We start from the raw sequence: 16,408 nt of genomic DNA, 5'->3' as shown, positions 1-16,408 counted from the left end.
GGTATGTTGGATGTTGTTGGGGCCAAAATATAACGATAAATGAGCCTCTTCCATATGTTCCTTAAGTATGTATACAAACTCAATCACAGCAATGCAGGAATCTCAACCAAAGCATCCGTGACAGATGACCACGCAGCTTCTGCTTGAAAACCTACAAGGAAGGAGAGTTCACGACCTTTCAAGATAGTCCATTCCACTGTTGAATGGCTCTTACCACCAGAAAATTATTGCTGATATTTAGTATTCATCCCCTTTCTTGTAACCTGAAGCCATTGGTTTGGGTCCTAACCTCCAGAGCAGGAGGAAACAGGTTTGCTAAATCCTCCATGTGGCTGCCCTTGAGATATTTGTAGTTAATAATAATAATTAACATTTAGAGAGTTTCTTCTTTTCTTTTACAGAACTTATGATAATGTGACTATGATTTAGATTATGGGATAATGATTAAGTATAAGTGTTAACGTGATTATGGCGGGCAAACAGAGGACAATATGTAAAAATATCGAAGGGTAAATCCCTGTGTATAGTGTGGTGGAAGTGACAGAGGATGGAATGAATTTTGGTAAGAGATGACTGTTGAGTCAGTCAACAAGGCTTCATCTTTCTTTTTCTTCCCTGTCTTTCTTTTTTATTTTTATTTTCTTTCTTTTTTCCTTTTTACTTTCCCCTTGAATCTATCTCCTTTCCTTGTCCTTTTCTCTCTATACTTTCCTTTTCTTATCTTGAAGGTTAGATATGTTTCTTTGGATTTTAAACCCAGAAGAAAGAAATTGAATACATTAAAAATACTAGTTTTTTTAGGTATGTGTGTATTGTGTATGGGTATGGTATGTATGTGTATGTATTAATCTTTGTTCATTCTTTGTGTGATGTATGGTATGGTATGTTTGTATGTAGATGTTTCATTCTTTGTATTATTTTTTGTACAATAAAGATTTACTTAAAATAATAATAATAATTAACAACAACAACAACAACAACATATTATTATTATTATTATTATTATTATTATTATTATTATTATTATTATCATTACTACTACCCCATACATCTGGCTGGGTTTCCCCAACCACTCGGGCCAGCACGAAACAGCATTTTAAAAACACGAGAAAATTACAACTTAAAATGAAACATTAAAACTTCCCTAAACAGGGCTGCCTTCAGATGTCAGATAGTCGTTTATTTCCTTGACATCTGATGGGAGGGTGTTCCACAGCACGGGCGCCACTACCAAGAAGGCCCATTGCCTGGTTCCCTGTAACCTCCCTTCTCACAGGGAGGGAACCGTCAGAAGGCCCTCGGGCTGAACGGTGGGGGCTGAACAATGGGGGTGGAGACACTCCTTCAGGTCTACTGGGCCGAGGCCGTTTAGGGCTTTCAAGGTCAGCGCCAACACTTTGAAATGTGCTCGGAAACTTACTGGAAGATGGCTCTCATATCTCCTCTCAATCGCCTCTTTTCCAGGCTAAACATGCCCAGCTCCTTCAACCGCTCCTTGTAAGGCTTGGTTTCCAAGCCCTTGATCATCTCGGTCACCCTCCTCTGCACACCTTCCAGCTTGTCAACATCCTTCTTAAATGCTGGTGCATCTAAAAGCAATCCGTTCACACGTTGCAAGAGCTGCCATATCTTCTATCTATTGATCAAAGAGGGTGGGCATGGTATTGCCTTTCCAGGGAATCAATCTCAACCTTTTGCCAGAAGTAAGGGCTCAGAGCCTAGGGCTTCCCAATCGGAAGGTCGGCGGTTCAAATCCCTGCGACGGGGTGAGCTCCTGTTGCTCGGTCCCTGATCCTGCCCACCTAGCAGTTCAAAAACAGGTCAAAGTGCAAGTAGATAAATAGGGACCGCTCCGGCAGGAAGGTAAACGGCATTTCCGTGCGCTGCTCTGGTTCGCCAGAAGCGGCTTAGTCATGCTGGCCACATGACCCGGAAGCTCCCTCGGCCAGTAAAGCGAGAGGAGTGCCGCAACCCCAGAGTCATCCGCGACTGGACCTAATGGTGAGGGGTCCCTTTACCTTGACCTGTTAGGGCTTGAAGAGTCCATCTACATCTACCAGCTGCCGAACCCCTTATAATTGTCGTGTGGTTCAGGATGTGACCTTATTTCTACATGAATAATGTAACCCTTTTAATGTGCAACGGGCTTTCTATTCTTTGGACACCATCCAGGGATCGCTTATCACAGGAACAGGCAGTTTTAATTTCCCAGGAGCCTCTCCAGAAAGCTTCCCAGCATCTCCCACCACGCTGGCAGGGGTCTCTGCAGGAAGCAGAATCCTAAATGTACTGTTGTGGGTTGAGCGAGGGGGTCAATCTGGATGGTGTCCTGAGTCCAGGCCCGGCTCGCCCATTGACTCTAGTGGCGCAATGCACCACAGCGCCTGGGCGATCAGGGGGCGCTGAGGGGCGCCCCAGCAAGTGGGGGAGCTTCGCGGCGGCCTCCCTTTTCCCTCCACCATCCGCGCCGCGAGAGCAGGGAGGGAAGCGAGCGGAACAGGGGCACTAGGACCCTGTTCTGCTTTGCAGGGCCAGGGTCATCCCTCACCCCGGCGCTGCGTTTCATTGGTAGAGGCGACGCCACATGGCAGCACCTCTACCAATGAAACGCAGCGCTCTGTTGGCGGGAAGGAACCCGGTGTGGTGTTCTCCGCTGGGAGAAGGGAGGAAGGCCGCGCAGAGCAGCTGCGCCCCCTCCCCCACTCAATCCGGCGGTATCAGACAGGCAGGCGGCCTCTGGCACAGCGCGGCCCTGCTGTGAGGTGCAGGGGCCGCCGTGAGACTCCCGCCGCCCGGCACGCCAGGTAAGAGTTTTCCTTTTATTTAAGAGTGGGGGGGCGCCCACCCGAGGGATCCCTGCACCAGGGCGCCCGATGACATTAAGACGGCCCTGCCTGAGTCCCTTCCAATCCTTGGAATCCAGTCCCCAGCAAGGGTTAAAATCTAAGAGAGGAGGTTGCTGAACTGCTCAGGCAAGTTTCTGCGCAGGTCAATGACCTTAGCTGGCCGCTCGAGTGTCCTCCTCAGCATCCCAAAATAATGAGCTTGGAGACCCACAACCAAGTGATGGTGCTCATAATAAGTGAGTCCCCTCACCTGTCTGCTGGGTAGAAGAACAAGGGCCAGAGTTGGGTGAAAAGGCTGAGCTGGAAGCAGGCTGGAAGCTGGAGACACAGAGACCTGATGCTCTGTGACGGATCCAAAGTTATGTCTTAAATATTTTTTGTTGGGAGCTGTCCAGAGTGGTTGGGGCCACTCAGTAAGATGGGCAGCATATAAAGACAGCGGTACCTCGGTTTCCGAATGTCATCTGTTCCGGAAGACCATTCGAGTTCCGAAACGTTCGAAAAAAACAAGGCGCCAAAGGGCCTGCAAATTTAATTGAGAAAATTGAGAAACACTCAGCGGAAGCCATTCGACTTCCGAGGCACGTTCAAAAACAGAAGCATTTACTTCTGGGTATTCGGCGTTCGAGTTCTGAAATGTTTGTCAAGGGAGACGTTCGAAAACGTCTGTATCATTATCATTATCATTATCATTATCATTATCATTATCATTATCATTATCATTATCATTATCATTATCATTATCATTATCATTATCATTATCATTGGCGAGGGGCCACCACAGAGAGAGCCCCTTCTGGGGGACAGAGATGGAAAGACAGACAGACAGACAGACAGACAGACAGACAGACAGACAGACAGACAGACAGACAGACAGAAGGGTCAGCAAGGAGAGAAAGTGGGGTAGCTCCGCCTATCTTTGGTTTTGCCCCACCCACTTTTGACTCCGCCTCCGCTGGCAGTGCTGCCCTCTACAGGCCACCCTGATGGAATGCAGCCCCCGACAGAGAAATAGGTGCCCACTTCTGCTTCACACAAAGGTTACGGGGAGAGAAAACGTCTTCTCCCTTTTCTGGCAAGTGGTCCAAAAGTGGGGGGGGGGAGAAATAAGAATTAGAAGCTAAAACGGGCTAGTTGTGGGTTTCCCCCCACCCATACTTCCTGGTCAACCAGCAATCCAAGGAGGATAGAGTTTGCTTTTTCTTTTCTTTTTTTTCTTTTAGGGACTTTTCTCAGGAAACTACCAATCAGGTAGCCATCCTGTTTTGCTGGTTTCAAGATTGTGGCAGTTCCTGTTTCTGTATCTATATGGGAGTCCTATGCTAGCGATGAATTTGAGGCTGTGTACTGTGGGTTGGGAAAGAAGGGCTGAGGTGTGCCCATGGATTCTGAGATTCTGCCTCTTGCTCATCTATTGCCACAGCGGCCTTGAAGGATGGTCAGGAGTACCACAGACAACCCTGGCCTTTGTCCCTCTTTCCTTCCCTCCCTCCTCTGATGGCCTCTCGCGTCTCTGCCTCCCAAAGGCTTGTACAGCTGTTTGTTGCAGCAGCCCTGGCTATAAGCCCTGCAGGTGAATGGTGCCTCTGGGGCTGGCCAGGGGGTGTTTCCCAGGCCCCTGTGGGGCAGTGTGACGAGGCATCTCTCTTTGGGACAAGGGTGGCAACTGCGGCTGCCCAGAGGACTCCCAAGGAGAGGGGAGAGGAGAGGAGGCTGAGGGAACCCTCTACAAGGGAGGGTGTTCGAAAAGGGGTGAGGGGCTGCCAGCTCTGCAGGCAAGGGGGGGCATAACTGGGTTCCTGAACCCCACAGAAGTGCCGCAGAAGGAATGTAGTTGGTCAAGGGAGCTGTGGTCAAGGGAGCTGTGGTCACCCTCTTCTATATGACATCCTTTTATATATTTGAACATGGCTATCATATCACCCCTTAACCTTCTCTTCTCCAGGCTAAACATACCCAGCTCCCTAAGCCGTTCCTCATAAGGCATCGTTTCCAGGCCTTTGACCATTTTGGTTGCCCTCTTCTGGACACGTTCCAGCTTGTCAGTATCCTTCTTGAACTGTGGTGCCCAGAACTGGACACAGTACTCCAGGTGAGGTCTGACCAGAGCAGAATACAGTGGTACTATTACTTCCCTTGATCTAGATGCTATACTCCTATTGATGCAGCCCAGAATTGCATTGGCTTTTTTAGCTGCTGCATCACACTGTTGACTCATGTCAAGTTTGTGGTCTACCAAGACTCCTAGATCCTTTTCACATGTACTGCTCTCAAGCCAGGTGTCTCCCATCCTGTATTTGTGCCTTTCATTTTTTTTGCCCAAGTGTAGTACCCTTGACTATCTACATTCCTTCTGTGGCACCCCTGTGGGGCTCAGGAGCCCAGTGCCTCAGAAGGAATGTAGTTGGTCAAGGGAGCATAGCTGCCAAGTTATCCCTTTTTTAAAGGGATTTTCCATTATGCTGAATAGGCTTCCTCGCGAGAAAAGGAAAAACTTGGCAGCTATGCAAGGGAGCCGTGTACCCAAAAAGGTTGAAAACCTCTGGCTCAAGGAGACAAATTGCTAGGTGGTTCCCCACTTCATTTTACAGCCCAAAAACAGATCTGCAGAGGTATGTCAGCGAGCAGAGGGCTCAATTTTGTGGCTCTGGGTGTGGTTTCTTTCAAACTTTTGTTTCCCTATTTTGGGTTTGATGCAGAAGAAAAAACCAGAGCATGAGGTTTTTAGAAGAAGCGTCTCCCAGCGGAAGCGCGGGAGGGCAAGTGGGTAGCGGAGAAAGGGGTCTCACTTCTTCTTTCCACCAGCTGCCAGGGAGAGAAGAGGAGCCGGAAAGGAGAAATTGGAGGGGGAATTTGAGAGGAACGTTCCTAAGTCACGTTATTAGCAGCCTTGTGCCAACCTCCAGAAAGCTAGGCCTTCTGCTGAGTTAAACCTTTTCTCCATCTAGCTCAGTGTCGTTTAGGGCTTTCAAGGTCAGCACCAAGACTTTGAATTGTGCTTGAAAACGTACTGGGAACCAGTGAAGATCCTTTAGGACTGGTGTTATATGATCCCGGCAGCCGCTCCCAGTCACCAGTCTAGCTGCCGCATTCTGGATTAGTTGCAGTTTCCGGGTCACCTTCAAAGGTAGCCCCACGGAGAGTGCATTGCAGTAGTCCAAGCAGGAGATAACTAGAGCATGCGGCACTCTGGTGAGACAGTCTGCAGGCAGGTAGGGTCTCAGCCTGCGTACCAGATGGAGTTGATAGACAGCTGCCCTGGACACAGACTTGACCTGTGCCTCCATGGACAGCTGTGAGTCCAAAATGACCCCCAGGCTGCGCACCTGGTCCTTCAGGGGCACAGTTACCCCATTCATTCAGCAGCTGGCATAGTGGTAGTAGCTGCCGACAGTCTTATTCTTTGTGAATTTGCCTTATCCTCTTAAAACCATACAGGTAGGCAGCCATCACTGCCTTAAATTACTTTGCACTTTGTGAATACGTTCCCTCTGTTGTCTGTCCTGAATTGTCAGTTTCACTGGATGTCCCCAAATTCTGAGAGATGGAGGAAAACTTCTTTCTGTCCACGTCCTTCTTGTCACTCCCCTTTACCCTACTCCTCTTTTATTCCCCTAAACCAAAGAAACCCCAAACCTCAAATGTCATAACCTTCCCCCCCCTTTAGTGGTCAAAGGCCTGAAAACGATGCCTTATGAGGAACGGCTTAGGGAGCTGGGTATGTTTAGCCTGGAGAAGAGAAGGTTAAGGGGTGATATGATAGCCATGTTCAAATACTGTATATAAAAGGATGTCATATAGAAGAGGGAGAAAGGTTGTTTTCTGCTGCTCCAGAGAAGCGGACACGGAGCAATGGATTCAAGCTACAAGAAAGAAGATTCCACCTAAACATTAGGAAGAGCTTCCTGACAGTAAGAGCTGTTCGGCAGTGGAATTTGCTGCCAAGGAGTGTGGTGGAGTCTCCTTCTTTGGAGGTCTTTAAGCGGAGGCTTGACAGCCATCAGTCAGGAATGCTTTGATGGTGTTTCCTGCTTGGCAGGGGGTTGGACTGGGTGGCCCTTGTGGTCTCTTCCAACTCTATGATTCTAGTGGGATTATTCCAGCCCCTTGGTTGTTTTTGTTGCCTTTTTCTGCCTGCCTGGGAGAGAGAAAAATGTGAGTGTACAATGGTACCTCTGGTTGCGAACGGGTTCCGTTCCAGAGGCCCATTCGCAACATGAAAAGGCCGCATCCTGAAGTGCTGCGTCTGCGCACACGCGTGATGCAATTTGGCGCTTCTGCGCATGTGGAAAGCATGATTTAGTGGTTCTGCGCATGCACACTTGTGCCAAACCTGGAAGTAACCCGTTCCGGGACTTCTGGGTTCGGCGCGTCCGTAACCTGAAAGGACGTAACCTGCAGCGGAAGTAACATGAGGTATGACTGTACTTACAAAACAGTAGAGGGGCCATTGGATTACAGCCTTAAAATAACCATAATTGGCCCCTGTGAAATGATGTGTTTGTTTGACAGGCATTCATTCCTGTTGGTAAGTTTGTTGGTCGGCCTGTTTGCTTGTAATATGCAACAACGCCTAGAATGTCGAGGTGCAGGATTAAAGTCAGATGAGCACGGCCACGACACATTTCTTTATGTCAGGACTGAATGGCAACACGTTCCCCACACCAGTGCCGGATTTACGTACAGTCATACCTCAGGTTACAGAGGCTTCGGGGTGCGCATTTTTGGGTTGCGCACTGCGCCGAACCCGGAAGTATTGGAACGGGTTCCTTCCGGGTTTCGGCGCTAAATCGCACTTTGCACATGTGCAGAAGCGTAGAAGCGGCGGATCACGTTCGCAACTTGAGCGTCCACTGTATAAGCCAAACAGGCTATATAGCTTAGGAACCCACTCTCTTGGGGCCCCCAGAAAATTATACTTCTTCTTAATTGTATTTCACTATTAATATACCAGGTGGCGCTGTGGGTTAAACCACTGAGCCTAGGGCTTGCTGATCAGAAGGTCGGTGGTTCGAATCCCTGTGACGGGGTGAGCTCCCGTTGCTTGGTCCCAGCTCCTGCCAACCTAGCAGTTCGAAAGCACGTCAAAATGCAAGTAGATAAACAGGAGCCGCTACAGCGGGAAGGTAAATGGCGTTTCCATGTGCTGCTCTGGTTTGCCAGAAGCGGCTTTGTCATGCTGGCCACATGACCTGGAAGCTACACGCCGGCTCCCTCGGCCAATAATGCGAGATGAGCGCGCAACCCCAGAGTCGGTCACGACTGGACCTAATGGTCAGGGGTCCCTTTACCTATACTTCTTCTTAATTGTATTTCAGTTCAACAATTACTTTGATAAAATACATATTTTGTTATGTGCAAATGGCTTGAGATACCTATTAGGTTCATAAATGACCATATAGCATATATTCAACACAAAAAAACAGCGACCATTTGCTGTTGACAAAGGACAGCTGGACATATAAAGGGACCCGTGACCTTCAGTAGCTTAGGGCCTCATCAAACCTAAATGCGGCCCTGCCCCACAACCCCATTTCCAAAGGAGCGGGGGAAATTCAGCCCCACAGTGTTTCACTTGCAGAAACTGATGCCCCCTTTCAGCCTGTACAAATCCCAGCTCAAGACACCCACTCTCAAATTCGAGGGGCGATTCTCTTGCATTGTTTTTGACCTATGTTAGTAGGGCGTCCCCTGACTTAGGTGGGAATAAGTACAGTAATTTAAAAGCCCTGCTTGTGACCTTGGAGAGCTGCTGCCTGTCAGTGTAGACAATGTTGGACTAGACGGACAAATAGTCTGGCCTGTGACAATAGATGTTGTCCCCACGTTGGGGAGGCAACCGCTTTGGACGCAGAAGGCTCCTGGCCAGATGCCTAACCTCCCCCCCCCCAGTTAAAAGCATCAAGTTGCAGGCAGGGGTGGAGGAGAAATCTGATTCGTTTCACATTTAAAGGTGAATATAGCTAAGCACTTCCCGAAACAACAGGTGAGCCGAAACACAGGAATCCTTCAATTACCTCACTTCTCTGATTTTTGCAAGGCAGCTCTCCAGCCAAGTAATATGTGCAAAAATGCATGTGCGCCAGGGTAAGGCATGCAAGCTAATAATAGAATAATAGAATCATAGAAACTATCAGGTGTTGAATCTCGGGGTTGTGAGTTCGAGTCCCACACTGGGCAAAATGAGAGTCTGAGAGAAACCAAAACTGACAAATTTGTACATCCTTAGCTATGTGTCAGCTTACAGTATGACAATCAATCAATCAATCAATCATCCTCCTGTTTCCCCTCATTTTGAGCCTGGCAACCCCTCAGGACTCATGCATGGGGCTCTTAATCTTACGCTGTTTCTACACCTTTTCACATGCAATCTCGCCTGAAATGCACATTTCCCCCCACAAAGAAATACAACACATTTTAAAATGCGATTTTTTCGCAAATGCAGAACTGAATTTGAGGTCGAAAGAATGAAAAATGGAGAGAGAGGCTGCATTACCCTCCAACATTTCTCTGATGAAAATAGGGGCATCCTATCATCATCATCCTATCAACAATAAATGTATTACAGTATTTATACCCCGCCTATCTGACTGGGTTGCCCCAGCCATTCTAGACAGGCACTCCTGTCTTCCACTGCCTCCCGCAGTTTGGTCAAACTCATGTTCGTAGCTTCCGCATAACCATACCCTCCAATATTTTGCTGATAATAGTAGTAGTAGTAGTAGTAGTAGTAATAATAATAATAATAATAATAATAATAATAATAATAATTTATTATTTGTACCCTGCCCATCTGGCTGGGTTTCCCCAGCCACTCTGGGTGGCTACCAACAGAATATTAAAAACATGATAAAACATCAAACATTAAAAACTTCCCTAAGCAGGGCTGCCTTCAGATGTCTTCTAAAAGTCATTTTGTTGCTTATTTCCTTGACATCTGATGGGAGGGCGTTCTACAGGGCGGGTGCCACTACCGAGAAGGCCCTCTGCCCCCTGTAACCTTGCTTCTTGCAGGGAGGGAACCACCAGAAGACCCTTGGAGCTGGACCTCAGTGTCCAGGCTGAACGATGGGGGTGGAGACGCTCCTTCAGGTCTACTGGGCTGAGGCCGTTTAGGGCTTTAAAGGTCAACACCAACACTTTGAATGATGTTGAACGATGAAAATAGGGTCGTCCTACCATACCTTCCAACATTTCTTTGTTAAAAGTAAAGGTAAAGGTACCCCTGACCATTAGGTCCAGTCGCGGACGACTCTGTGGTTGCAGCGCTCATCTCGCTTTACTGGCCAAGGGAGTCTGCGTACAGCTACGCCACTTCTGGTGAACCAGAGCAGTGCACGGAAACGCCATTTACCTTCCCGCCGGAGCGGTCCCTATTTATCTACTTGCACTTTGACGTGCTTTTGAACTGCTAGGTTGGCAGGAGCTGGGACCGAGCAACGGAAGCTCACCCCGTCGCGGGGATTCGAACCGCCGACTTTCTGATCAGCAAGCCCTAGGCTCTGTGGTTTAGACTACAGCGCCACCCGCGCCCCTTGTTAAAAGTAGGGACATCCCAAGGAAAAGCGGGACATTCTGGGATCAAATCAGAAACTGGGACAGCTTCTGTAAATCTAGGACTGTCTCTGGAAATTAGGGGCGCTTGGGGAGTCTGAGATTGACCGATTTGGTCATTCCTGGTTGCAGGGAAAGGCCTTCCCTGCTTGAGAACCTAGAAAACGAATGTCGGGGAACAGAGTATCCAGTGGGATGGCCTGTCTGCAGCCTATTTTGCTCCTAATGCGATTGGCCTGCCCTGTGGTCCAAGCAAAAGCCATTCCCATGCTTTCTGCCTCTTGCCGCTGCCTTGTCAGCAACACAGGGGAAACAGGAACGTTTACTGCTTAGTAAGGGGTGCTGCTAGTGGCTTCTGCTGCTGCTGGCAGGCGCCGACCCTGCGATGAAATCTGAGCCTTCTGTACACAGATTAAATCCACCAGGAGGCTGCAGAATGCTGTCGCATCATTCCATTGACTGGCAGGGCCTGATGGTACCATGCCCTAGATTGGGGTCACTATTGTTGGTTTGCTGGAGCACCGAATTGCTTTGCATTTCCACATCCTCGTTCATTTTGTTCCCTCTGTCCAAAATGTCCGTCCCCCGTCCCCCCGCAAGCCACAATTAACTAAATGATGGACCCAAATGCTCAAGTGGTGCAAGTTGGTTCACTTTTAAACCCATACAAGGATTGTAAAACGGGCAAAATCACACTGGGAAAAACTCTGGGAGAGGGACTTGAAGTTTACAGCATGTAATTCTTTGAAGTAGAACTACATTCTACTTCAAATGTAGTTACGAGATGTAATGCGAGAGCCAGTGTGGTGTGGTGGTTAAGAGTGGTAGACTCATAATCTGGGGAACCGGGTTCGCGTCTCCGCTCCTCCACATGCAGCTGCTGGGTGACCGTGGGCTAGTCACACTTCTCTGAAGTCTCTCAACCCCACCCACCTCACAGAGTGTTTGTTGTGGGGGAGGAAGGGAAAGGAGAATGTCAGCCGCTTTGAGACTCCTTCGGGTAGTGATAAAGCGGGATATCAAATCCAAACTCCTCCTCCTCTTCTTCTTCTTCTTCTTCTTCTTCTTCTTCTTCTTCTTCTTCTTCTTCTTCTTCTTCTTCTTCTTCTTCATGAACAGGATTCACGGGTGGTATTTAACTCTGAGGCAGGCATCCCCAAACTTCGGCCCTCCAGATGTTTTGGGCTACAATTCAAATCATCCCTGACCACTGGTCCTGTTAGCTAGGGATCATGGGAGTTGTAGGCCAAAACATCTGGAGGGCCGCAGTTTGGGGGTGCCTGCTCTGAGGAGGCTTGCTAAGATGTATAAGACTGGGGGGGGGGGAAGTGTTTCATGTTAACGGAGAAATCTGAGGGCTCCCTTGGACAAAGCAACAAGGACACCAGCCAGGAATATCAGAGCAAAACAGCAGCCATTAGGGTTGGTCTTTATTGAAGACTGTCAAGACAGGACTCCCACCTGCCACCAGGTGGAACAAGATGGAAGCCCCGAACAAAGAGGATCCCCAACTTTTATTAGCTTCCCACCACCAAAATACACCCCTAAAAAGACATCACTAACATGTCACTACATGCCATCAATACATCACAAAAAGGAGGGGTTTCGAGAGAGAAATATGGGCACCTTGACGCCTATCCCGGTCCTCCTCTCACCCCTCCCAGGTGTAAATTCCTGAGCACAAAGAGAAGTTCATAGTTTCCTGAGGGTCATCGAATCATAGAGTTGGAAGAGACCACAAGGGCCATCCAGTCCAACTTCTTGCCAAGCAGGAAACACCATCAAAGCATTCTTGACATATGCCTGTCAAGCCTCTGCTTAAAGACCTCCAAAGAAGGAGACTCCACCACACTCCTTGGCAGCAAATTCCACTGCCGAACAGCTCTTACTGTCAGGAAGTTCTTCCTAATGTTTAGGTGGAATTTTCTTTCTTGTAGTTTGAATCCGTTGCTCCGTGTCCGCTTCTCTGGAGCAGCAGAAAACAACCTTTCTCCCTCCTCTATATGACATCCTTTTATATATTTGAACATGGCTATCATATCACCCCTTGACCTTCTCTTCTCCAGGCTAAACATACCCAGCTCCCTAAGCCGTTCCTCATAAGGCATCGTTTCCAGGCCTTTGACCATTTTGGTTGCCCTCTTCTGGACACGTTCCAGCTTGTCAGTATCTTTCTTGAACTGTGGTGCCCAGAACTGGACACAGTACTCCAGGTGAGGTCTGACCAGAGCAGAATAAAGTGGAAAGAGAAATATGGGCACCTTGACACCTATCCCGGTCCTCCTCTCACCCCTCCCAAGTGTGAATTCCTGAGCACAAAGAGAAGTTCATAGTTTCCTGAGGGTCAATTGGATTATGGCTCCCAAGTCCCCCTTTTGATAGTCATGTGGAAATGTGTGTGTGTGTGTGTGTGTGATTAAGTGGGGTGGGGGAAATTCCTACAACATCCTACAGAACTACGAGGGCGAAAGTTGAACAGACCAGTGGTTGTAAAAATAAATGAAAATTAAATGAAGAATTAACATCGGAATGGTTTATTGACTAATTAAAAAATGCAATGTGATATTAGATGATCAGCACTTCCCAAAATTCAGAGCATGGGAAGTTACCCAAAGATATATAATTTGGCATTTATATTTGGCTTTTTTGGTTGTATTGTAATGTGGAATGTTTTAATGTGGTTTTTATTGGATTATTAAAATGGAAATCTTAATAAATATTATTTCCAAAAAAATGTGTAAGCCTGAATCAGATAAGTGCTGGGGATGCAAAGAGGTGGAGGGTACATTCTTTCATATGTGGAAGGCTTGTAAGAGGGTAAAAGAGCATTGGGAAATGATCCATAATGAATTGAAAAAAATGTTTTAAAGTACTTTCCCCCCCCAAAAAAAACCCAAAGTGCTTTCTGTTGGGGATAATTCAGTCTGTAATTCCCAGGTGTCAAAAAAGGTTATTTATGTATGCTACTACTGCGGCCCGTGTTTTGTTAGCCCAAAAATGGAAAACGAGCGAGGTCCCAACCAAAGAAGAATGGCAAGTAAAGTTGACAGAATATGTGCAACTCGCAGACCTAACATAGAGAATAAGAGAAGAAGAAGGACACACATTTAAAGAAGATTGGAAAAAGTATATTGAGTATATGGGAAATAATTGTGTACAGCTGGAAACCCTGGCAGCGTTAAGACAAATTCCAACAGAGTAAATAAGTTTTGATGGATGCAATAACGGAATACTGAATATGGACAACACCATTACTGGCCCCAACAACATCCAACATACCATCTCAGGACTATTTAATTGCTCATCTTCTAACATTGTGTATGCCATCAAATGCCAACAGTGCCCTTCAGCTCTCTATATTGGACAAACAGGCCAAACCCTACGCCAAAGGATAAATGGACACAAATCTGACATCAGGAACCACAAGACAGAGAAACCAGTAGAAGAACACTTCAGTCTCCCAGGACATTCTATACAAGATCTCAAAGCAGCTGTTTTATTACAGAGAAATTTCAGAAACAGACTGGAAAGAGAAGTTGCTGAATTGCAACTCATTAGCAAACTTAAAACCATGGAGAGACCTGGAATGAACAGAGAAAAAAAGATTCTTATCTCATTATACATGATCAAGCTTTCCTTAGCACCTCAGCCCTTGCTCCCCCCCCCCCCCCGCAAGACCAATTGCAGTCATTAACAGTCGTTAACAGTCATCAACAGGTTTACCACTCCTATCAGCCCATCACCCATTCCCATCACCCCCACCCCCCACCCTCTGAATATACATAAGGGTCTGGTTGCTTCTGTTTCAGTGCATCTGAAGAAGTGTGCATGCACACGAAAGCTCATACCAAAATACTGAATGGTGTAGTTTTTGCAAACTATTCAGGGGTTTATGATATGCAAAATGAACCATGGAAAGAGAAGAAGGGCTGCTTGAAAGTTGGCACACGACTGTGATGTTTTCCGGTTGGCCCAAATAAAGATCTTGTTTTGCTATTAGCAGAAGGAAGAATGATTTAGCCACCTCCAGAGGATGTGCTCAAGCAATTTCCTGATGTGCAACTTGGGAATTTTCTGGGACTTGGCAAGGATTGCGATAATGGTGATGATTTCAGCAACACTTGTGGGAGGGAGTTCCATAGTTTAATTATGTGACCTTTCTTTTCTCTGTCCTGAATCTTCCAACCTTCATGGCATGTCCAGGAATTCTACCATTATGAGAGAGGGAGAAAAAAATGCTTTCTCTGGCCATTTTCTCCATACCATGTATAATTTTATCAACTTCTATCTTATCTGCTTTTACTCGCCTTTTAGTAAAAAAAAGTCCCAAAAGCTGCTCCAGAGAAGCGGACACGGAGCAATGGATTCAAACTACAAGAAAGAAGATTCCACCTAAACATTAGGAAGAACTTCCTGACAGTAAGAGCTGTTTGGCAGTGGAATTTGCTACCAAGGAGTGTGGTGGAGTCTCCTTCTTTGGAGATCTTTAAGCAGAGGCTTGACAGGCATGTGTCAAGAATGCTTTGATGGTGTTTCCTGCTCGGCAGGGGGTTGGACTGGATGGCCTTTGTGGTCTCTTCCAACTCTCTGATTCTATGAAAGCTGCCACTTTTCTTCAGAGAGGAGTTTTCTCATCCCCTCAGTCATTCAGGCTTCCCTTTTCTAAACCTTTTCGGACTCTACAACATCCTTTCTGAGGTGTGGCGACCAGAACGTCACACAGGATTGAAAATGCGGCAGCGGCACAGATTTTCATAATGGAAATGCGATATTGACAGTTTTATTTTGGCTGAGCCTGGATAGCTCAGTTGGTTAAGAGTGTGGAGTTGATCATGCCAAGGTTGCAAGTTTGATTCCCGTATGGGAAAGCTGCAGATTCCTGCATTGCAAGGGGGTTGGTCTAGATGATCCTCAGGGACCCTTCCAACTCTACAATTCTGTGATTCGATTCTGTTGTTGTTGTTTAGTCGCTTAGTCATGTCCGACTCTTTGTGACCCCAAGGAAGTCCGTTCCAAAACCAAAGCGTTCCAAAACCAAGGAACGCTTCCCCATAGAAAACGGATTAGTCTGTTCCAGACTTTTAAAAACAACCCCTAAAACATGAATTTTACTATCTAACGAGACCTTTGATCCATAAAATGAAAGCAATAAACAATGTACTGCGGTCACACAATCAATCAATCCCAGTAGCTGAACTGCTACTTTTGATGCTTTTGAATTCTGGTGCTGGAGGAGACTCTTGAGACTGCAAGAAGATGCAAGAAGATCAAACCTATCCATTCTGAAGGAAATCAGATCCTGAAGCTGAGGCTCCAATACTTTGGCCACCTCATGAGAAGAGAAGACTCCCTGGAAAAGACCCTGATGTTGGGAAAGATGGAGGGCACAAGGAGAAGGGGACGACAGAGGACGAGATGGTTGGACAGTGTTCTCAAAGCTACCAACATGAGTTTGACCAAGCTGCGGGAGGCAGTGGAAGACAGGAGTGCCTGGCGTGCTCTGGTCCATGGGGTCACGAAGAGTCGGACACGACTAAATGACTAAACAACAGCTGAACTGGGTTCCACGCAGTCACAAAAACAAAACAAAAAAGCCGCAAAAGCAAAAACGCAAAATAATAAATAGCAAAAACAGACAGACCTCAGCGAAGCATTCAGAGCGGAAGTGTGGCACTCAAATCGGATGCCTAACACTCAAAACGGAGCACGTTTGGCTTCCAAAAAAAGTTTGCAAACCGGAACACTTCCGGTTTTGCAGTGTTTGGGTTCTAAGTTGCATGAGTACCAAGGCGTTTGAGAACCAAGGTACCACTGTATTGCAATTAACTTCGTGGCTAAATATACAAACAACCATATGTCATTGATAATTGCAGACCTCTTTTTTCCCCCAATTCTGGGAGGGGGGGCAGGAATGCAAATCCTCCTTTTGTGACAATGCACCCCCTGCCTCCTTGGCCCCACCTCCAGTAAACATGACTTGATAGGTCCATGGGAGGCTTAGTGGGACA

The sequence above is a fragment of the Zootoca vivipara genome, chromosome 4 (assembly GCF_963506605.1).
Source record: "Zootoca vivipara chromosome 4, rZooViv1.1, whole genome shotgun sequence".
Lineage (NCBI taxonomy): Eukaryota > Metazoa > Chordata > Lepidosauria > Squamata > Lacertidae > Zootoca > Zootoca vivipara.
The sequence above is the reverse complement of the archived record's forward strand: the minus strand, read 5'-3'. Positions refer to the sequence as shown.